Source organism: Urocitellus parryii, chromosome 2 (assembly GCF_045843805.1).
Source record: "Urocitellus parryii isolate mUroPar1 chromosome 2, mUroPar1.hap1, whole genome shotgun sequence".
NCBI lineage: Eukaryota > Metazoa > Chordata > Mammalia > Rodentia > Sciuridae > Urocitellus > Urocitellus parryii.
The window spans coordinates 122,060,687-122,085,742 of NC_135532.1; the positions used below are offsets into that span (position 1 = coordinate 122,060,687).

Here is a 25,056-nt window from a genome sequence, read left to right on the forward strand (position 1 = left end):
AACTACTTGCATTTTGGTACTTACTGAAGGTACACAGTGTTCCATCCCTGGAAGTAAATGCCAGTCTCAGAAGTAAGTGCCCCTTATGCCTACTGCATTTTACTAAGCCCAGAATTGTCATAGAAGGTTGAAAACATTTCAGAGGCCAAAGGAAGGGCAATTTGCTCATTTAAATCCTTCTCATATCCCATTTTGTCATTGGTGCAAAGTTGCCAGCCTGTCTTTATAACAATAAATAGTATGCAACTATTTGACAGACCTGTTAGCTGCAAAAGTCTCCCACTACTGATGCAAGAAAAAAAAGTGTCCAGCTGCAATCTGTCTGATGTGGCAGCCAAGATTGAACAGGAGAAAACAAGGGAGAAACACGGAGGAAGAGGAAATTTCTGCAATTCAGAAATAACTTTGGAATAGTGAAGAGCCTGTTACAAAGCCTTTTGCAAGAGAGAACTTAAAATTTGAGTTTATATAAGAAGTTTTGAAAAATCTTCCTTACGACCCTCACCTGATGAAGCTTCAAATGAATGAAAAGCAAGCCATTGACTCTTCAAAAAAAGAACAAATGGGGCATACAACTTGACATTATTTAATTCAGCTATCAATCTTAAAAGAAACTGGGCAGATTATAAGGCAGATTAAATTTGCATTCTGTGTGTTAATGTGTTAACCTCCTCAGAGATTACCTTGTTCTGTGAAGAGGATCCTCAGCAAGAGCCTTCTTTATGGAATTCTTCATCGCAGGTCACAAATATAAGATTTGCATTTACACATAAAAGACCATAACACGTCAGTTTTAAAAAGAGCTCTTTTCATTTTACTAATTGACTCTAAGAACATTTCAGATAGAAATCTTCAAATATATTCTGTTTAGTTCACAGTAATAATATCAAATTGTTTTCATATCTTCTTTCATCTTTTATGAATAGTAGTACAGATATTTTTATAAATAGAATTTCAATATTATTGCCTTGGGATTTTTTTTAAAATTTGGGTTTAAGATACTATATTATGTAAGATGTTAAACTACAATTGATGACAAAGAATATTTAATTAGTAAAGAATTCAATGTAATTACTATTTAAATGAGTTGAATCATATCTTTTTGAAGGGAATTTTGCAGTTTTAGGATTATGAGTATTTTTTATTATAGAATGAATTTATTTTACATTGTCCAATTATAATGAAACTAATAAAAAATTTAATCCAAGATTAGTATTTCTTAACAACATGACTTAATAATCAGAAAAAAAAACATTAAGAAAACAAGGAATTTTGTTACTGGAAGAAGCTGATGACAAATAAGCAGAGTAGAGATACACTTTTTCCAATGTATGTTCTTGGCACCTAAGCATTCCAAATATTCTGGGGGAAAACATTTTATATACAATCTCCTTGGAATTCACCAATTGACAACACACAGGATGCTTTGCAAAGACTGATAGTGTTACTGTATAACTTTGATAAGTTGGTATTTCCCGATCACGAACCCTAAATAACCCTATTTGCATCCAACTGAATTGGTACTTCAGGGAAACTACTTTGTGAAACTACTTTGTGAAACTTCTACTGAAGTAGAAGATAAGATTATTTGATGAGTCTGGTCAGTTGATTATTAATTTTAGATAGTACTATGTATGAAGCCCAAAATTGCAATCCAAATTTAGATATCTTTGGTAATTTTTATTCTTAAGCTAGACAGTTTTGGTGAGATCAATAACTGATTTTTAGATACTATTATCATAGAAGTTCTTTCAGAAATAAAATATAATCCAAGTACCATTTAGCAGTAAGAGTTTTGTATATAGAACAAATTCTCAAATAAATTTGAGTAGGTTTGTGTTATCTGCAACTAACATACCATCAGTCAGTCATTCCATATTTGTTGAGCATTTATTGCATGATATATGTGTGATAGGATCACAGTAGCACATCAATAAGATGATGTGCTATATAACAAGTTGGCCATGATCTCTAAAATTGTTGTAGTTAGCCAAGCTAATTATAAAATGTTGTGATAAACCTAAAACAAACAAGCCATCTCATAACTCAGTTTATACACTAATGTAATTTGGCACTTCAAAATATTTGAATATATATTTAAGTCCTATAGTCAAATTTTTTCATTATTTCCTTTTGAGCAGGACATGGAAAAGAATACCCTATCTCCATCCTCTTAATTTATAAATGATGACAAATAAGAGGAGACAGTCAAGTAGCAATCAGAATAACAGCTTTATTTCTTTTTTTTTAATTAGTGATGCATTTTATTAATGATTCTGTACCCTTAATAATTGATAACTAAAGGTCACATCCTGGAAAAATATAAACTGAAGACTCTTGTCTCATCCTTTTCGCCAATGCCACCTTCAGGACTCCCTGGACCCCACTAGGGCAGGACCCCAGCAGTTCATCCCTTTCAATGGGAGCCCAGGAAGCCCTCACCTTGCAGCCGGCTGCTGGCACGGTGGCAAAGGCCTGCTGTCTGTAAGGGGTGCTGGTCCTCAGGGTCCTGGTTCAGCAGCTCCTGAAACTCCTCAAACAGCTGAATGTTGAGCAGGAACGCAGTCTTGACCTCATCGACAACCCTCTAGCTGACCTCGGGGGTCATCTCTAGAGTGTTCATGTGTGAGTGGTAGAGCTGCTTGAACTTGGTGGCGCTGGCGATGTTGGGGAAGGTGAAGAAGGCCAGGCCCTCTCCGGAGCTGGGCAGGTCCAGGCCCTGCACAATATTCTTGAGGACCTGGTCCCCGGACAGGTCACCCAGGTAGCGGGTGTAGGCGTGGGCCACCAGCAGCTCGGGCTTCCTGTGCCCCACCTGCTGGAGCCGATCCACGTAGTGGCATGTGGCTGCTGTGCAGGGGATGGCCTCCTGCCAGCTCGGCCCGTACCAGAAGACCATGTCCTTCTCCAGCGCGACCCTGCGGTACAGCTCCTTAGGGAAGTAGAGGGGGGCTAAGACCGGGTTGTCCTTGTTGTGCTCGATCTCCTCCTCCAGGGCCACGTAGACGTGGTACAGGGACTCCATCACCAGCTTGAAGCTCTTTCGGGTCACCTGGCCCCTCTGAAAGTTCCTCATGAACTTGGCATTCTCTGTCTGGGCGTGCACCTCCTTGGTGGCCTCCTTCAAGGCCTTAGACAGATCCTGGGGCAAGCTGTCGCTCTGTGGGCAGTCCATGCCCAGGCTGGCTGGCTAGCTGGCGCGGTGGCTCTGAATGGCGGTGGCTCTGCGGCGGCGGAGGAGCAGGCAGCGGCTGTGAGAATAACAGCTTTATTTCTGATAAAGCTGATTGACGAACCTATCTTCACAACATTAGCAGGCATTTCCGAGAAGAGGAAATAGGAATGTCCATTAAGAAGATGCTGAATCTTATCAACTAATCAGGGAAATGCAAATTAAAAACACCATAAGTTATCATTTAGCCCACATTAGATTAACAAAAATTTAAAAGTCAGCAGTATAAAGGGGTCACTGAGGATCTGGAGCAATAAGAGGTCTGCAATTGAGCCTGTGATTTGGTAAAATGACTTCTGAAAACAATCTGGCATTATCTCATAAAGTTGAAAATGCATATGCCATGACCCAACATATCCATCCCTATTTATATTTCATAGAGAAATGTATATATTTGCATCAGAAAACGTACAAAAACATACTTGGCCACTTGTTTATAATTAGAAAAAAATTGAAAACAAAAATATTCATCAGCAGGAAAATGGATAGATAAATTACAATATATGCAAACCTAAATAGAATACTAGAATTAGTGAAAATGAGTTTGGTTACATATATCAACATGGATAAATCTCAAGAATGTCATATTAAATGAAAAAACAAGTTGAATACCTAAATTCTGCTTCTGTGAAGTTAAAACATGATAGAATTAAGTATATTGCTTAGAGAGCTGATCATGTGCATGTATTAAACCATAAAGAAAAGCAAGAGAAAGATAAACACTAACTTCAGCAGGAGGAGGTCAGAGAAAGACACATCTAAGGCTCCCTAGTCCTCTGCCATTCATTCTTAGTGGTGACTAGCACACCATACTGGCTTTATGTGGTGTTTAAGTTGCCTTTTTTAGCCTCAAGGCTGTAAAATTTATGTATTTGTTAGATCTTAGTACCTATGATAGGAAGAAAACAAAAGGATTTTCTTTTGCCAGGGTGAGAGGAGTTTCATGTCCCACAGCCTCAGAGCATCTAACTACCTAGCGTTTCATTGCTTTTGTTTCTCATTTACCTAGAGTTCTCCCGTAAATGAATGTTCATATTTCTAAACTATAGAGATACTGTCTTATAATGATTTATAATAATTTGGAACAACCACAGGAGAAAAAATCTACATCCTTTTCTATTAAAGTGACTCATTATTAGTCAACTGCTTTTAGCACTTGCCAAAATCTGCTATGGTAGCCCTGAAGATTCCAGTCCCTTAGTATACATCCCTGTAAACCAGAAGTAAGGTTGGAGACTGGTAGTAATATGCTGGGCTAGTGGTTCTCTTGATTGAATTATGTTTTATGAGCAAGATGATGAGAGCAGTCATCCAATGAAGATATTGCATTTTATAAGACTCCTGCTGGCTTTGAAGCTGCCACATTATAAGATGGCTAGGGAAGGTGGAGGGTAGCCTCTAGAGGTTGAGATGATCCCTCTGCCAAAAGCTAGCAAGAAAATGGGATCTACTACTTCAAGGAAGTGAATTTTATCAATGACCTAAATGAATTTGGAAGAGGGCCTCAAATTCCAGATGAGAGCCATACCTCTGCTGCTACCTTCATCGCACTCAGCAGAGGATCCAGATTGAGTATAGACTCCTGGGACCCGTGGAAATATTGTAATAACAATATGGGTGATAATAATAAGCTACTAAGTTTGCTGTAAGTTATCACATGGCAGTAGAAAATGAATATGCTCCCTATTATTATATCTCACTGATAAGCAGCTTTGGCTGCCAACCTAGTTTAGGCCATTTCTTTCTTCCTTTTTTTTTTTCACATTTCCATAGGTTTATCAGTTCTAGATCTTGGCTGGAGTTGCTGTTCTCTTTCACCATGGAAAAAACAGAAGCTTTTGACAGTTTACACCTGCACTCCAAACTGTCCTCCCTCTTTGAGTACCAGAGATGGGTTATTGAGACTATGACAGCGGTCACTAATAGTCTGTTCTTCCTTCCCAGACATTTATTGAGCAGAGACTATATGCTATGTCCTGTGCCTACAGAGATAAAAAAGCAATCTTTTTCTTTGAGGAGTTCACTGTTTAACGGTGGAGACAAATTACCACATGGTAATTACTCTGTTCTTGGACAAGCAGCTAAAAGGTGGGAGGGAGAAGAAGGTAATTACCAAAATCTCTTCCTTTCCCTGTTGCTGCATACCCCTCTCCATTCTCTCATGCATGCTCATCAACATCCATAGATAAATAATATCTTTGGTTTCAGTAGAGATTGATTCTATGTTTAAATCATTAATTGCCATTCAGAAATGACAAACACCTTTTTAACTGGTTTGTGAATCATTACTTAGAAGGAAAGCAGGTAGTAGAGGAAGCTGTTCTAGGTCTTTAGGTCTGCATTTTCCTAAAGGTTGGAGCCAGGCCATGGATGATTTCTTTTGTGTTTTATTTTCCAAGTGTAGCATTTGTTTGTCCTAATAGTTGGTTGATTATAATGTCAGAAACAGCATCCTGAAACATTAAAAGTGCCAGGAGTACAAAACAACCATTTGTCACTAATGCCTGCAGCTGTTTCAGTGGCTGAGGCTTCCTGTGTTTTATAATTAGAGCATTTTATGCTTGCACCATGGCTCGTGTCTAGTGTCTAGAAATGACTGTGTTAAACAGAATGTTGATAATCTGCTTTTATATCAGTTAGCATCAGCACACCTGTGCAGTTTTAACTGGGGACAATATTAGGTGATGAAAATAAGTTGTAACCATCAAAAGGAATTATTTTACAGTATTTAGAATTTCAAATAAAAATAGTTCTATAAAAATCTATGGGTTAAGCTAAAGAAAAGCAAGTAGAAAGCTAACAAATGCAAACAGTTCTTTATACTTTTCTAACCTGTTTACTCAATTATAGATGGCATTTAAAAAAAAATTAAGATGTGTGAATGCCCTTTTACCAAAGTGTGTGTATATAGCTGTCCTTTTACCATTGTTTAGAAATGAATCACTTAATACCTTTATGGGATAAACATTCAGAAGACAAAGAGTCTGTCCCACAAGCATCTTGTTTAGGAATTAACTTTCCTGACTGCATTATGTAAGATTTCACTGAAAAATCCTCTTATTCTTACATTGGGCCTTTGTATTTCATTTCACAATGATCACTTTGCCATTCAAACTTTAAGACACTCAGTTACTGATGTTGCAGTCCTGTGTTGCTCTTCTCCATTCAACTTAAATTAAATAAATGTGGTCATGCTCTACTACAGATGCAGATACTAGAACAGAGAGGAGAGAGAGGCAGCCTCTGCACAGGAGGAACAGTCCAGTTTAAGGGTGACCATTGGAATGGTCAATGTAAACAGCCACAGGAAAGGTGAGGTAATGAAAGTAAACTCTCACAGATGCACAGCTGGAGTGCTTAGCTTCTAATTTACAAGATCATTACTCCTGCCAGATTTAGTTTTGTAAAGGAACAAATCGTGGTTGTCTGACTTTTGCTTCTTTGAAAGGATTATTTAGAGTCTCAGGAGATACTGGAGAAATTTAAAGAGCACATGCTTGTATATTCACATATATAAATAGTTCTTACATACATAAAACAGTTTTTTAAATATATAATTCACTTACTAAAAATTTATGCCTTTAATGTGTACATTCAGTGGTTTGTGATATATCCACAGAGTTGTGCAACTATCACCACTATTTAAAGAATATTTTCATTACTCCCAAAGAAACCCTGTACCCTTCAGCTGTTACTCCTCATCTTCCCAGTCCTGGTAACCACTGCTTTGCTTCTTGTCTGTATAGATTTGCCTGTACTGGAAATTTTTTTCATATTAGTGGAATCATACAATATGTGATCTCTTATAGCTGATTTCTTTCATTTGGAATGTTTCAAAGTCCATCCATGTTGTAGTATATATCAATACTCCATTTCTTCATACAGCCAAATAATATTCTGTTGTATGGATATACTACATTTTGTTTATCTGATGGACATTTGGGTTGTTTCCATTTTGGGGCCAATATGCAATATTATAAAATATACAAGTTTTTGTGTGGATATATACTTTTATTTCTTTGATATATATCCTATACTACAATTGCTTAATTTTAATGATAACTTTAATTTTCTGAAGAACTGTGAAACTTTTTCTAAGCTTGATCGCATCATTTTACATTCCTACCATCAAGATATGAGGGTTCCAATTTCTTCACATCCTTACCCAACACGTTATTTTAGTTGTCATAGTGGTACCTCATTGTGAATCCACATTTCCCTAGGGACTAATGGTATTGAGCATCTTTGTGTGTTTATTGGCCACTTGTACATCTTCTTTGGACAAATGTGTATTCAAATTCTTTGCCCATTTTTAAATTGGGCTGTCTTTTTTACTGTTAAGTAGTAAGAGTTCTTTATTATTCTAAATACAAATCCTTCATCAGATAAATAATTTCCAAATATTTTCTCATGTTGTGGGTTGTGTTTTCCTTTTTAATTATGTCCTTTGAGGCACCATTTTTTTAAAATTTTGAAGTCCAATTAATCTCTTTCTTGTGCTTTTGATGTTATATCTAAGAACTAATGCCTAATACAGATTAACAAAGATTTACTCCTATGTTTTTTTCTCATAGGAGTTTTAGAATTTTAGTTCTTAAACTTAGATCTGTAATCCATTTTGAGTTGATTTTTGTATATACCATGAGGTAGAGATCCATATAGATCCACCACCTACATGGTTACCCCAGTATCATTTGGTTTTTCCCTAGTTACATTTTCTTGGCTCCACTATTAAAAATCAATTGACCAGGGCTGGGGTTGTGGCTCAGTGGTAGAGCATTTGCCTAGCATGTGTGAGGCACTGGGTTCAATTCTCAGCTCCACATATAAATAAATGAATAAAATAAAGGCTCAGCAATATCTAAAAAAACTCAATTGACCATAAACATAAGTATTTATTTTTGAACTCTCAATTCTATTCCATTGGTTCATATGTTCATGCAAATATCACACTGCTTTGATTACTGTAACTTTTGTAGTAAGTTTTGAAAATGGAAAAATTGAGCCCTTCAACCCTGGGCCCCTTGTATAACTATATTTTAGGAGCAGCTTATCAGTATCTGCATAAAAAACATTTTGGTTTTGGGCAGGAATTTAGTTGAATTTGTAAATAAGTTTAGGGAATATTGCCATCTTTACAATATTAAGTCTTCTAATCCATGAATATGTAATGTCTTTCCATTTATTTAAATCTTTTCCAATTTTTTTCAGCAATATTTTATAGTTTTTAGAGTACAAGTCTTATTCTTTTTTGTTAAATATGTTGCTAAGTATTTTAGACTTTTGATGATTGTGTATGGAAATGTTTTCTTAATTTCATTTTCAGGTTATCCATTGCTAGTGTCATTTTTTTTAGTCATACATGGACACAATTTATTTATTTATTTATTTATTTATTATTTATTTATTATTTTTATGTGGTGCTGAGGATTAAACCCATTGTCACATACATGCTAGGCAAGTGTTCTACTGCTGAGCCACAACTCCAATCCCATTGCTAGTATCTTAATATATTGATCTTGGCTCCAACAGTCTTATTCAAGTCATTTATTTGTATAATAGTGTGTGTATGTACATGTGAATTTTTTGGGGTGTATTCCTTTGAATTTTCTATATGTAAGATCATGTATCTCTGATGTCTTCCAGTCTGTATAACTTTTATTTAACTTATTGCCTAATTGGGTGCTTGAACCTCTGGTATAATGTTGAATAAATAGAAGTGTCAAGATTGGGCACCCTTGTCTAGTTCTTCATATTAGAGGGGGAGCATTCAGTTTTTCATCATTAACTATGATGTTTGTTCTGTGTGTGTTGTAGATATTCTTTATCTGCTTATGGAAGTTCTCTTCTGTTTCTAGTTTGTTGAATGTCTTTATCATGACAGATTGTTAGTTTTTGTCAAGTGATTTTATTCAGAGTCCATTTAATGATCATGTGGTTTTTCATCTTTTATTCTGTTTTTATGGCACATTGCATTGGTTGATTTTCATATGTTGAGCCAAATTTGCATTCCTTAGGATGAAATCTTGATCAGTATATGATCAGTATAGTATATGATCTATTTTATATATTGCTAGATTTGGTTTGCTTGGTTTATTTTGAAGATTCTTACATCTGTTTTCACAAGGTGAGTTCTGGTCTGTGATTTTCTTTTCCTATAATGTCTTTAAATAATACCAGCCTCATAGAATTAATTAGAAGTATTGCTTCCTCTTCTATTTTTTTGAAGGAGTTTGTGAAGAATTGATATTAATTCTTATTTGTATATTTGGCAGAATTCACTAGTAAATCAATCTGGACCTAGACTTTTCTTTGCAGGAATTTTTTTTGATTACTAATTTAATCACTATACTATAGGTCTATTCCAATTTTACATTTCTTCTTGAGTCAGTTTCATTATTATCATGTCTTTTCAGGAGTATGTCATTTCCATGTAGGTTATGTAATATAGTTGTTCATAGTATTCCCTTGTAGTCATTTTTATTTCTGTAAGATCAATCATAACTTCTACTTTTTTACTCATGATCTTAGGAATTTGAGTGTTTTCTTTTTCTTCATCAACCTAGCAAAAGTTTTGTCAGTTTTGGTGATTGTTCCAAAGAACCAATCTTTGTTTTTGCTAATTTTTCTATTGTTTTTCTGTACTCCATTTATTTTTATTTTAATCTTTATTATTTCCTTCCCTTTTGGGGGTTTAGTTTGCTCTTCTCTTTCTCATCTTAGGTGGGAGCTTGGGTTTTTCATTTGAGTTTTCTTCTTTTTTAAATAAGGGCATTATTGATAGCCATGGAACACTTTAATTATATCACCTAAGTTTTGGGTTATTTTATTTTATTTTCATTCATCTCAAAGTATTTTCTAATTTCCCATGTGATTTCTTCTTCAACACATTGGTTATTTAGGATTTTGTTCATTACTTTTTGCATATTGTTCAGTTTTCCAAACTTGCACCTGTGGTTATTTTCTTTCTTTCTTTCTTCCCTCCTTCCTTTCTTTTCTTTTCTTTTTTCTTTTCTTTTTTTTTTTTTTTGTAAGTACTAGAGATTGAATCCAAGGGCCTTTTACCACTGAACTAGTGGCTGTTTTGGTTTTTTTATTCTGAGGTAGGGTAGCACTAAGTTGCCTAGGCTGGTCTCAAACTTATAATCCTCCTGCCTCATCCTCCCAAATACCTGAGATTACAGGCATGTACAAGTGTATCAGCACTTCTGTTATTAATTTCTTATTCATTATTTTGTGGTCAGAGAGCAAACTTTGTAAGATTTAAACCTTTTTTTTTTTCCAGTATTGGGGTTTGGACCTAGGGGCATTTAACCAATGAGCCACATTAGGAGCCCCTTTTATTTTTTTATTTTGAGGTAGGATCTCATAAAGTTGCTTAAGGCCTCTCTAAGTTGCTGAGGCTGGCTTTGAACTTGTGATCCTCCTACCTCAGTCTCCCTAGCTCGCTGGGATTATAGGCATGTGCCACTGCATCTGGCTTCATTTTATGGTTTAACAAGTATGTCCCTGAGAATGTCCTGTGTAAACTGTATAAGAATTTGTATTCAGTGTTGTTGAGTAAAATGTTCTATATATGTCTGTAGATCTACTGCTTTATAGTATTGTTCAACTCTTCTATTTCCTTCTGGCTAGTGGTTCTAAACATTATTGAAAGGACAATTTTGAGGTCATCATCTATTACTGTTTAATTGCTTATTCTCTCTTCAATTCTGTCAATTTTTGCTTCACATACTGTAGAGCTCTGTTGTCACATATTTATTTATTTATTTATTCATTCATTCATTCATTTATAATTGTTTTATCTCCCTGATGGATTCACTTTTTTCACCTTTAACTATTTTTGTCTCTAGTAACAATTTTTATCTGCAATGTTTTGTCTGATATTATTATAGTAACTCTAGTTCTCTTTTGATTGTTAAAGTTTTAAGTATTTCCCTTTTTACTTTCAACCTATTTGTGCCTTTGAATCTAAAGTATTTTCTAGATAGCCCATAGTTGGATCTATTTTAAGAATCCATTCTGCAATGTCTGATTTCTGATTAGAGGCTACCATTTATGTGTAATGAGGAGGTAGAATTCGTGTTTATCATTTTGATCTTTGTTTTCTCTATGTCTTATATTTTTATTTCTTTTCATATGTTTGCACTAACTATACATTTCCTGCTTTGTTGTTTCTTTTACTACATTTTTGTATTAGTTTCTTAATTGTTGCTCTAGAGATGGCAATTTGTATCTTAACTTGAAAATATCTAGTTTATATTAATTCCAACAGGATTTTAATTTTACACAAAAACACTGCCTTAATATTGTTGCATTGCTGTGCATAGTGGCACACCCTTATAATCCCAGTGACATGAGAGACTGAGGCAGGAGGATTGCAAGTATGAGGCCAGTATCAGCAACTAAATGAGACTGTAAACAACTTAGTGAGACCCTGACTCAAAATAAAAAATAAAAAGGGGTGGATGTGGCTCAGTGGTAAAATGCTCCTGGATTAAATTCCCAGTACCAAAAAATATAAATAAGTAAATAAATACATGTGTGTGTATCACTCCATTTTATCTCCCATCATTCTCTGTGTTATTGTTGCTTTTTTCATTTGCCTTTCAATTTAGATAGGAGAAAAAACAAGTTTTAAACATACATCTATTTTTTATCACACTTATTTACTCAGTTAGATTTATTAATGGTTTCCATTTATTATTGTGGATTTAAACTACTGTTTAGTGTCTTCTTGATTTAGCCTTTAGTATTTTTTGTTTTTTCAGGGCTTCAAATGACAAATTTTCTTTTATTATTATTATTTTTTAATCTGGGAATGTCTTAATTTATCCTTTAGTTTTTGAAGGATCGTTTTGATGGATGAATTCTTTGTTGGTATTCTTCCTTTCAGCACATTAACTATGTTGTCCCATTGATTATTAAGTCCCATGATTTTTAAAAAATATTTTTATTTGTTGTTGATGGACCTTTATTTTATTTATTTATTTACATGCTGTTCTGAGAATCAAACTCAGTGCCTCATACATGCTAGATAAGTGCTACCACCAACCACAACCCCAGCCCCCACAATTTCTTTCTTTTTTGGCGGGGGAGGCTACTGGGGATTGAACTGAGCCACATCCCCAGCTCAGTTTTTTTTTTTTTTTTTTTTAATTTAGAGACAGAATCTCACCGAATTGCTTAGCACCTCGATTTTGTTGAAGCTGACTTTGAACTCATGATCTTCCTGTCTCAGCCTCCCAAGCGGCTGAGATTACAGATGTGGGCCACCATGCCTGGCTCACTCCCATGATTTCTGTTTAGAAATCAGCTATTAATATCTTTGAGGATTCCCTTGTACATAACAAATTGCTTTTCTCTTGCTGCTCTGAGGATTCTCTTTAACAGTTTGATTGTGTGAATCTCTTTAATTTCATAATACTTGGAATTCATTGAGCTTTTATAATGTAGAGATTTATTCTTTTTTCTTCTGTTCCTCAGACTGGATCATCTTAATTGACCTATCTTCAAGTTTTCTGATTCTTTCTTATGCTTTCTCTTATCTACTGTTGAAATCTTCCATAAAAGTAGGACCTTATGAATTTACACAATTGCTGGGGAGAAGCTGAGAAGAGTTCCAGGAGGTAACATTCCAGCGGAGTTGATAAAGGATGAATAGGAGTTGGCAAGGAGATAGTGGTGTTCATGCAGTGGAAAATGTACTTACTAAACCAGTTTGTAGTGGCTGGAACTCAAAGAACAAGGTAGTGAGTGGCAGAAAGAAACCTTGAGGGCTGAGGATTGGGTTTAAATCCTGGAGGCTCTGTTTTTTATATGAAAGATTTTAAGATGGGGAATGACGGAAGTAGAACAGCTGTGGATATAGTGCCTAAGATCTTGGGGCTGCAGAGTTAAGGACTAGAATCTTGTCACAAATTCTGACTCTGAAACTTACTACCATTGTGACCTTGGAGAAGTTATTTACATTCAATGTTTTAGATTCTTCATCTATAAAATAGAGATAATATTATCTCCCTCAGAGCTGTTCTCAGCTTTAAAAAAGTAAATTCATGTTAAGCATTTAGAACTCTTTAGGTTGTCATTGCAGTTAAGGTGTAGTCTAAAAGCTATAGTCAGTGTCACCTGGGAACTTAATAGAAATGCAAATTTTCTGGGACGGGTTCTAGCAATGTAGGGTTCAGCAAGCCCTCCAGTAAGTCTTATGTGCATTTAAATTTGCAAAATACTAGTTGAGCAGAGAATAAAGGAGAAACAGAATAAAACATGACTATGTGGAGGGCCCCCATGGACCAAGTACCAAACATTAATTGGTTTAAACAACAAGTTATGTCATTTTCAGAAACTGAGGCTTAAAAGGTCTGAAGTCCTTGATCAGCTATATAGCTGTAAGAATGCAACCCAAAGCCTATGCTTTTAACCACTATGCTCATATCATAATTAGAAAATGACCAAGAGAAACGGGAATTTAAGAGATCACAAAGTGATAGAATTAGCAAGACTTATTGGGTAATTAGCTATGGGAATAAAGGTGTTAATGTTAATTCCCAGGCCTCTGGATTTGGATAAATGATGTCATTCTTTGATGCCTGCTACATGAATAAAGAAGCAAGTCTAGAACAAATATTTTTTTCTGACATAATGAGTTTGAAATCCCTAAAGGGAAATGGAATGCAGAAGTCCCATAGGTTGGATACTAAGATTAGAAACACAGATTTGGTAGGTAGGCACAAGTACCCAGGTAGATGTGGCTATAGATGTGGATACAAGTGAGACTGTACTAGGCAAGTATACGTAGGAGGTTAGAAAGGGGACAAAGGACAGAACCCTGGGGCACAAATGGAGGAACAAGCTTCTGCAGAGTAAACTGTAATAAGACATTGAGCAGAAAGAGATAAAAGAGAAAAGGCAAGAGAAGGCCCATAAATCCAGAAGAAAATTGGCTCAAACTTAGCTCAAAAAGTAGCTGGGTTAGTATCAACTGTTGTGGAGAATCTCAACCATATTGCAAGGCAGAATTTCATTACTTTCCCTTTTACTACCCCACTTTCCATATGAATAAACAGAGATCCTTGACACCAGAGGCAAACAGCCTCTCCCACATGGTAGAATATTAGAAAAGGGGGCCCTAGGTCTTCTGTAGTCATTAATAAAAGCTTATCAGGATGCTTACAGGATGCCAGTGTGCATGCCCTATAAAATTTTAATTAGTGAGATTGTACTCCTTAACATGCAACTCGGTGTAAAAGAAGTAATCTTGATGAACTGTGGTCAGTGTGGATTCAGGAAGGTCATCTTGCTAATAGAAGTCTAATTCATTATATTTAATGCACTTGTGGTTTTACACCTCAAGTGCCTTTAAGTATTTATAATGATCAGGGTGCTTATTATTGCCTTACCTCAATTCTGATGTCAGAACTAGCATATAAACAATCCAAAACAATCTGTGTGGTCTGATGGCAGCTCATATGTAAAAGGGAAAATGTGGATTTGAATCCTGACACATAAGGAAAAAGATTTTTCGAGCGCTCATTGTGATCAACATTTTGCATTAGTTGTTTCATTTTATCCTGTCAAACACCCTCTGATGTATTTATAAGAATCAGATTTAGTGAACAAATGAGAAAGCTGAGTTTCACATGATAATAACTTTTTAAGATCCTTCAGTTAGTAAGATGTGAAACCCCTGCCCATCTCACTCCAAAGCCCATATTATTTTCATTAATGATGCCAGAATGGAATTCGTATTAATCCAGCTTGAACACTTAAGAATGTTATAAAATTCAAATAAGTAAAGCTAAATGAAAGCACTTTAAAATTTGAGAAGAAAAAAGCTATATGCAGGCAGGCTATGTTTTATTTTCACTATTAATATCAGAAATCAGGTCTGAAAATTCTTGGGCTGGTGGTAGAGCACTTGCCTAGCATGCATTGGGTCCAGGGACTGATTCCCCAACACTGAAAAAAATAAAATAAAATTGCATTCTCAGTAACAGCTTCCCTAAAGAAACCCTTAATATGCTACTTTTTTTTTTCTGTTTATCACTACCTCTATGAACTCATATTTATACTTACTATCTTATAGAATTATCTTCTCCTCTACCATTACTCTTAACACACACACACACACACACACACAGAGAATTTCTCCCTTCTTTGCTACTCTTCTGCTGGGATGTAGAGCAGTCCTGACAGAGGAACTAAAAGAAAGCAAGCTTTTAACTGCCCTGCCTCAGTGACTCTTCTGTAAAACAATGTGACTTGTTTATATTCCTTATATCAGATGACCCTACCATCTACTGCATATGACCTCCCTGAGGCTCTGGGAAAACATTGAGAAAAGAATGAACTCAAGCTGGTCCACAGAAACTTAGGAAACTTTCTTACCTCATACCTGCCACTTGAGCAGACAATGAGCTGTTTCATGCCACTTTCAGACTAAATCTTGCAGGCTCTATTTTCCATTTTACAATAACCTCTCCCATCATTTCCCAGTTAGCAACTACTATAGTCTGAATATATCCCCTCAAAATTCTTATGTTGAAATTTAATCACCAGTGTGATAGTTCTAAATGGTGGGACCTTTAGGAAATTATTTGGGATTAGTAACTTTAGAAAGGAGGTTGAAGGGTACCTTTTGCCTTTCCATCTCTTCTGTGTGAGAACACATTGTTGGTACCCCCACACACACATACTTTTTTTTTTTTGTCATTCTGTCTTTTCCACCATATGAGGATGCCATCAGAAAACAATGCTCCAAACTGTGAAAAATAAATTTCTGTTCTTTGTAAGTTACCTAGATTCAGGTATTTTGTTATAGTAGCATGAATGGACTAAGTAGCCTCTGTCCCCATTATATCCATGTCTACTATTCAAGAGATAAAAGTGTGGGAATTTGAGTGTTTTGTCAATTAGAAAACCATCAGTTAAAATCAGACTCTTGGGTGAACCCTGGCTCCCAATATTTTTGCTTCCAGATGTGTTTGTCAAAGCCTTCCCCACATTTAGCATATAAATATCAGAATTTTAGATTATGTGAAGTAAAGGTGGTCCTTAAGTATCTACTATATCCCAATCACAACAGAGATTATAGATACAACCTCTCTTGAGCAAAAAGAAGGTTTCCAAAAGTTCTTCCTGTGATGGATTCCTTTGATATAATCCACTAAGACTTAGAAAAGAAATGGGATGTCAGAGATAACTACTAAGCAAAAAGGGGAAAGAAATTTTAGGCAAGTAGGCCTGATCCCAAAGTCTGCTTCCTAATGTCCTTCCTGAAAGGGAACCCAGTATGGTTTAACACCATTCTGTTTTAATACCTTCAGAATGGCTACGAACAACTAACACATTCCTATGCTGCAGAAATTCAGACAGGTCAGATGACTTTATTTCTGGTCAGTGTCAAGGGTTGGAAGAATCAGATTTCCTTTGTCTGACAAAGCAAGAGGTCAGATACAATTAAAGCAAAGAATTCAGGAAGATACTACAGGTGTATGCTGATAGTAGAAGTTATGATGGAACTTGTAAATTCCAGTGACTTGGAAGAATACCACAAGGAACAATCATTGATGAATGATTATGTGCTTTAAGATATAATATTGAAACAAGTTGAGGGTAGGTCATTTGTCTGAAGGCATTTAGCTAGAATTACAACTTCTCTCTCTCTTTTTAATGTTGTTATTGATGTAGAAATACTTGCTGAAAGAATATATAAAACCAGGCATGGTGGTGCACTCCTGGATTCCCAATGACATGGGAGGCTGACATAGGAGGATCAAAGTCCAAAACCAGCCTCCACCTTTTAGCATGGCCCTAAGCAAGTTGAAGAGATCCTGTCTCAAAATAAAAATAAAAAGGGTTAGGGTTGTAACTTAGTGGTAGAACGTCTCTGGGTTCAATCCCCAATACCAAATAGTAACAATAATAATAATAGATGCAGGTTTAAAATTATATGAACTTGATAGGAAGTTCAAAGTTAAAACTTACCCTGTATGAGAATGATTGGTTTATTTGCCAACTAAAGTCAGGTTATATATGATTGTAAATAACAATCCTTGCCAGGAACACCAGTTAAAATGATTTTACAGGCTGTTCTGATTTTACTGGTTCCTGGACATTCCTAATAAATGATTTTGCTATCCTTAAGACATTCTAGTGGTTTAAATACATTGTATCCTTTTTGTAGTGCTTATGGCCAAACATACTCAGAAAGGGTCATGTTTAGTTCAACCCACTGATTTCAACATTTGTTGGTCACCTCCACTTAATAAGTATACATCTTATGTTTTATTTTCATTACCAGAAATAAAGGGGAAATAATATACCAGCAATTCCAAATCAAGCTCTGATATAGCTTCCTAAGATAGAGGAGATTGGACTCTGTTTGATTTATTCTATCTTAAATTTTAAAAATCACTTTTGAGGCAGTGTTAATTATGCAAATTGGTGTGCAAAAATCTCAGATCCTCCCTGATAATCCTCTTCATGTAATATATTTACAGACTTGACATAGATTTATTGATATACTCTTCTGAGGAAATGACTCATTGTAAGTATATGCAATAGTAATAAAGGGAAAAGACGAAACCTAAAGGAAATCAGGTCCTATAAAATTAGTAATATAGACCTTGGAGCTAGAGTAACTGGTTCAAATCCCATCTTCTCTCCTTGCTACCTTTGTGACCTTGGGCAAATTATTTAGTTTCTTTGTGTCTTAGTTCCTCTCTATATAAGAGAATACTGAGTACTGAGAATACTGTTTAGAATTGGTGTGAGGAATATGGGAAGGATAATGAAGATTATGTGTAAAGTACTTTGAACAATGCTTAGTACAGACAGAATAGATGCTCAGTAAATGTGAGCTGCTATTATTATCCTTCAGTAAATGGTAAATTTTACATTTGTAGTTGTAGAGTGTGGTTTTTAAGTCAATCCAGCTACTATTCAAGATATCACAGAACTGTGTAGTTTATTGAAGAGTGCATGTTCCTTTTTGTTTATCTGGGATTCTCCTGCCCTCCTTTTTAATGTTACCTTCAGGCTCCTTGTTAGTCATTAAAACTCTGTGGTCACTGCCAGGGCATTTGCTTTCTCCCTCTCACAGTGCTGAGGATTGAATTGCATTTAATGATGCAAATTCAAGGGTACTTTCAGAGCAGAGATCCATGATTTTAAGAGATTTCCTTTGAGGCTATATAAATATCTTCTTTTTTTTCCATGAAATTCTATATGAATGCATTTCTTGATCTGATGAGGATTGATACTGTAGAAAGCCATCATTTTTAAATTCTAAAAGAGGTCAGTATTCCTTTTTAAAACTCCTTACTAGCCCAGATTTTTATTATCTGGCTCTATGGTAACCATCAGCATGGTTTTAAAGGCATGTCCACAGATTCTTGGATAATTCTGCACTCAAGAGGTGAATTTTAATTCCTCTCCCCCTGAGTGTGGCTGAACTGAGTCACTCCTTTGTATGAATGAATATGGTGGAAGTGATAGGATGATACTTCTGATGTTAGGTTATAAAAAGACTGTGGCTTCTGACCTAGGAACGCTCTCTTGCTCTTCTTTGTCTCTGGAATCACTTGCTCTGGGATTCAGCTGCTATGTTATGTAGACACTTAGGAAGCCAGTGGAAAGACCCATATGGTGAGGAAGAAAGGTCTGCCAAAAGCCACATGAATGAGCTTGGAAGCATACCCTAGTAGCTTTGAAATGACTGAGAGCTTAACTACGACCTCACAAGAGACCATGAGACACAACCACCCAGCTAAGATACTCAGGATTCTTGACCCTCAGAACTATGTGAGGTAATAAATGTTTGTTATTTGAAGCTGCACTTATGAAAAATAAATCTGTGTTCATTTCTTTAGCAAGGCAAAGTCATATTGCCACATACAAATTTACAACAGACATATGGCTATAAGTTGCATATAATAGTAAGTGAAGTAAGAGTTTTATTTTTCTTTTGTAAAGCAAAAATGACTCCATCCTGATATCTTTTTCATTCGTCATTGTTGGCATATCTCCTTGGTATGTACTAGAGCCTAGCCTCCTTTCTCTAGTAATTATATGAAAACCTTGTGTAAATCCTTCCATTTTCAGTGGTTCTGCCTCTGAAGAAATCAAGAAATTGAAGACTCTTCCTTATGAAAAAAAATGATCAAGGTTTTGGTGTTTTGCCTTATTAGAAAACAGAGTAGCTGGATGTGGAAGCAATAAGAAGGTAGCATATATTTTTTCATCTGAAACTATTATAGTACTGAAACCTCCAAGACTCAGTTTGTCTTAGAATTTTATGAAGCTTACACCTCATCATATTTTAAGTTATAATAAAGAAAAAAAAGTTATAATAAAGAACTTCTGCTGTTTGGCAATTTAGGTAGAAAGCATTAAATGAACCTACTTTTCACCTATTGATAAAACTGGAGTCTGAATCAAATAAACTTCTTCAATATAAGTGCTACAATCTGATTTCTGCAAGTCTTTGAATCTTTAAAAGCTGGCTTCTAAAGCTGATCCTGGATCTCAGGCAACATTTACCCCCTTTGGAAATTAGGTATGAATCTACTATGTTTAGGTCAGAGATAAGTTAATGCATTTGTGTGCCTTCTCTAAGGCCATGTGAATTTGCCACAGTCCATGATCATAGTTTGAAAAGTATTATCTGGCCAATTGCTAATACTTAATGAAAGGCATTCTTTTATCTCCAGATAACTCTTTGCTTTTTTCCTTTGCATTAAGACATTTCATTCAAGAAGTGACACTTCATTATTTTTTAATTAAAAATTTTGAGTACAATGTGCATAGTTTGATAATTATCTCTAAATTATTGCCTTAGAGATTTAATTCTTAAGTAGTGCTGAGACACTCCTTCACCTTTTTAAATGCTCCTCAGCTGGATGTTATTCAGCCATCATATCAAGTGACTGGTATAACATGTGTTCTTAATTTAAGATCCTTATGGCTTGGAATTTTCTGTTGCACATTAGTTTAAATTTGCAAGTAGGTAAGAGTAACATATTTCCTGACTCTCCATAAGGTTAAACATGTGCACTGAAAGTAGAATAAGAGAAAATCAAGTATGGTAATTTACTTTCTACAGTACTATAATTGGGCACTAGAGCATATGGTCAAAATCTTCACTATTAATTAAGTAATCACAGAAAATTCCATATGGATGATTTTTGAACATTCTAAAGTCAGACTGAGAATTTGTTTTTTTTTTTTCATGTTTTCTTTCTAAATACCATTTTCTTAAGTGGTATATAGATATCTGTTAATACTTGCAACTCAGTAATGTTTAAGAGCTTTGACATTTCTTAATGTCAGTGATTTCCATATTGAGATTTGACATATATTTAGACTCATGTTCAGGTCTTCATTATTTAAAAAATTATAATAGTCTCTCTCAAAAATGAAAGAAAAAATAATACCCTCTCATTCATTCATTTATTTAGCTTCCCACCATACCATATACATACATATAACTCATACCTACACAAATGGAAGCCTTTCTCCCACTTTGTTTGGCTTTCTCCTTTCCATCAGTCAAAACTCAGCTCAGATACCTGCTCCTCCTTCTCCTTTTTTTCTATTCTATTCCCCTGTTCCATTAAACCATGACTTCTTCACCTTGGAACTGTATCTTTTGTTTCTGATTTCCCAGTGCCTACCAGAATGCCTGGCATAGCAGAAAGTACTTGTGAAATGCCTCCTCGATGAACAAATAACTTTATCCTCCAGACTAGCTGGAAGATGAGTTTAGAGGTTGTTGTGGTCAACTTTTTCACTGCTGTGACTAAAAGACCTGAGAAGAACAATTTTAGGGGAGGAAAAGTTAATTCGAGAGCTCATGATTTCAGAGGTTTCAATAGAGAGAAGCCAGCTCCATTCCTCAGGGCTCAGAGGCGGAAACATCATGGTGGAAGACTGTGGCAGAGGGAAGTAGCTCATATGATGATCAGAAAGTAGAAAGAGACTCTACTTGCCAAACACAAAATACCCCAAAGACATGCCTCCAAGGACCCACCTCCTCTAGCCTTACCCTACATGTGCCTTCAGTTGACACTCAGTTGATGCCATCAGGGATTAATTCACTGATTGGGTTAAAGCTTTTATAACCCAATCATTTTTTTATCTAAATCTTCTTGCGTGGTCTCACACATGAGCTTTGAAGGGAACACCTCACATCCAAACTATAGCAGAGGCTGTATGAACATCATTCATAAGATCGACAAGACCAGCAGGGCACTGTGGCACACGCCTGTAATCCCAGCAGCTCAGGAGGCTGAGGTAGGAATATTTCAAGTTCAAAGTCAGCCTTAGCAATGGCAAAGTGCTAAGCAACTCAGTGAGACCCTGTCTATAAATAAAATACAAAATAGGGCTGGGGATATGGCTCAGTGGTTAAGCACCCCTGAGTTCAATCCCTGGTACCACCCCACCCCCCAAAAAAGAAAAAAACATCTGCAAGAGTCTTATTGCAGCCAGTGTTGCAGAACCCAGCAAATCAGGAACAATGCCACTCTGGGGCTTATAACTCCTTCAGGAGTTGTACAAGGCCACATGCCAACTAGGGAATCACAAGCTGAGGCACACTCCCACCCCAAATCCTTGCCACCTAACAGTTTTGTGCTATCCATGGGCCTGGACCAACTCCATGTAAGGGTACTCCCCAAAACTTTTTGATTAGTAAAGAACTACGAAAAGCAAAATATAGGGCTAGGGCTGTAGCTCAGTGGTAGAGCACTTGCCTAGTATGTGTGAGTCACTGGGTTAGATCCTCAGCACCACATAAAAATAAACAAATAAAATAAAGGCATTCTGTCCATCTACAACTATAAAAAAAAATTTAAAAGCAAAATATATAGACAAATTTTCCCTGATAAAGCTCTAAACAACATTCAATTACATGAATCATGCTTAATGGTTAAAAACATTACTTTTCATTCAAGTCAGAGGTTGACTACATTTGCCTGGAAAATAGAGTGGTGAGAAGTGAAAAAAACTACCTCCAGTTCAACAGAATGGGTCCAAAAGGGCAGTGGGTCTCTGAGAAGTTTCATTTCTCAGCTGTCAACCAGTGGAAGGACTTTCCAGGGATCCCAGGGGTAGGGTTTAAATAAATGGAGATTGTGCCCCTCCCTTGAAGTGCTCTTATCAGTTCAAAAGATGCCATCCCTATGAGTAGCAGTTAAGGTCAAAAGAATATTTAGATCTAGTTAGAGATTAGTCTTCCCTGATTAATTATAGAATCTCCTTGTTCTTAACTGACCTGGCTAGCTCCTCTATCAGCTATGTTCACATAACTCATGCCTTGAGGGTCCATTTAAACTCTTGGGACTGTAACTCCTAAGACTTTCTTTTCATGCTTGGAAAATAGAAGTCTTTTCATTTTATTCATCAGAGGCTCAAACTTGCAGTCTGGAATATACTTCAGGTTTGGGGAGGTGCCCAGACTTTTGGACTAAGCAGTTGAAACACAGTTTATGTTCTGGCTCAGTGGCAAGCCAGACAATATTCTTGAATTGGTTTCTCAATTCCTGAGCCTCTTGCCTTATTTGATAAATGAAAATTGGTAATGTCACTCAGGGTCCTTGAAAAAAGGATTTGGTATCACTTTGCAAACTCCAAAGACTGACCAACGCTCTCTCTGGTGCACTGGAAACATTGCATTCTAAATGCCCTAAGCCCCTTTCACAATGACAATCTCATGGAACCAGGAGAATATATGATTGATAATGTTTTTCCAAACTAGGCAGCAACTCTCCTTCATTTATCTCTTGGGCTTTCCACTTCCTTATTGTAGTTGGCCTCCAGGGAAATCACATGCTTTTTCTCCTGTTCAGCCATGAATTCAAAAGCAATTTTTAGGGTGGCTGAGGTTGTGGCTCCGCAGTAGCATGCTTGTTTAGCATATGCAAGGCACAGGGTTCAATCCTCAGCACCACATAAAAATAAATAAATAAAGGTATTGTGTCCAACTACAACTAAAAAAACATTTTTTAAAAAAAGTAACTTTTAAAAACTATTTTATACAGCATTTGTATACTATACCAGAAAGATTTCTTTGAACATCTAGTTTGTATATTACTGTATGATATTTTAGTGGCATAAAGCAAATATAAACTTTAAAGAATCTTTAAGTAAAGCACTTTTGCTTCCAAACCTGACTGCTTCCTCTCCATACTCTTTTTTTTTTGTTTTTTTATTAGTTGCTCAAGACAATGCAATGATCTTGACATATCATACATTTGATTCAACATGCCCGATCTTGTCTGATCTCCATACTCTTAATACAGTTCTGTATCTTGCAGATATTTTTAAAAGCTTGATTTAGGGTATTAAACTTGGAATCAAAATCCAGTTTTTCTATTCAAAAACTGTGAGCTTGGTGAGCTTCTTGTTCCCTGTCTGTGGGATGGACGATTGTAAGAGATGGTGATGGCATTCAGGAAACCGTAATAAACCATAGTCTGTTTTAGTTAAGGTCTCCGGGATTTTTGAATAATGATTCCCTCAAGGGATTATAGTTCTCTACAGCTTGGGGAAGGTTAGGCCTTCCGGATCTCCAAATGTTTATCTGTTTAGATAAGGTTCCCCTGTGTTTCAATTTTATAGCTCCTGGATTTTTCTTGGTGCATAGAACTGATGTCTTTCATTGTCCTTTCCCTCTACTCATCTGTTCATGGCTAACTAACCTACCTAATACCAAGAGTTACCATTTCTGCACTGGGGAGCAGCGGTTCTAGACAGTTGTCTTCTTCCCACTTGACTGTCCAGGCTAGCTTCTCATTCACCCCTTTCCTTTATACTGAGACAGGTTTATTATTTCCCAGGCTTTGTCTTAGGAAGTGTGGTCCATCTTCTCTTCTTTCAGCTCCACATAATTCTTGGAGATCCATAAATCAAAGACTCCTTCTTTTCTTCTTCATCTCCCTTTCACCTCCCACTACTATCATTCTGCTACCTGTCCAGCTTTACCAGTCAAGGAGAGCAGGAAGAGAAGACATATGGCCAGGAAAATTAGTTTGCTCCAGTTTCATATACCTATGGATTAAAGAACTGTGGCTGATACTCAAAAGATATTTTTCCCTTGCCAAGCACCATGGCACACGTAATACCAGCGTCTTGGGAGGCTGAGGGAGGAGAATTTTGAGTTCAAAGCTAGTCTCAGCAGCAAAAAGGCACTAAGCAACTCAGTGAGACCCTGTCTCTAAATAAAATACAAAATAGGGCTGGGGATATGGCTCAGTGGTCTAGTGCCCTGAGTTCAATCCCCAGTGCCCCCCACCAAAAAAAAAATTTCCCTTGAGAATATTGTCTCTTTGTGAGTTTCCATGATCTCCTTGAAACTCAAAACTAAGTATAACTATTTACTTATTTTTGCATTTCAGCCATAGCAATCCTAATCTACCTTGTGGTAATAAGTGCCTTAAACTGAACTGAGGAAGTTCATGTAAATGAAAAGGAACAGAAACTTCAATTAATATCTCCAAATATCATCCTATGAACACAAGTATGTGTAAATAGAATTATAGCTCTCTGTAAAGGAATTAAATAAGTGTAACTCAGTAACCTCAAAGACCACGTTTGTTCTTAGTTGAAACTATAGGCAAGAAGGTAGATTCTACACTAAGAGGAAAAAAGTCAAAGAATGTGTTTCTGTTAAGAACCAGATGAATCAGGCTATGTCTTTTGTTTCCAGTTTTTTCCTATCCTTTTCCTCTCTCATTTCTCCTCTCTGCCTTGTATTAAAAGGCAAATGCCCCTTTTAATAAAACTCCATTTTGGAATCACCTGTTATACCCCAACTCCCA

The 25,056-nt window shown here is 36.1% G+C and overlaps 1 protein-coding gene and 1 pseudogene across 1 annotated transcript in view; one reads left to right on the forward strand and one right to left on the reverse strand.

Moving 5' to 3' along the window:
- Positions 1 to 25,056, forward strand: part of Ppm1l (protein phosphatase, Mg2+/Mn2+ dependent 1L) — a 272,306-nt gene that overhangs the window by 229,635 nt on the left and 17,615 nt on the right. The window lies entirely within an intron of this gene.
- On the reverse strand, positions 2,417 to 3,175 carry LOC113199215 (heme oxygenase 1 pseudogene; annotated as a pseudogene).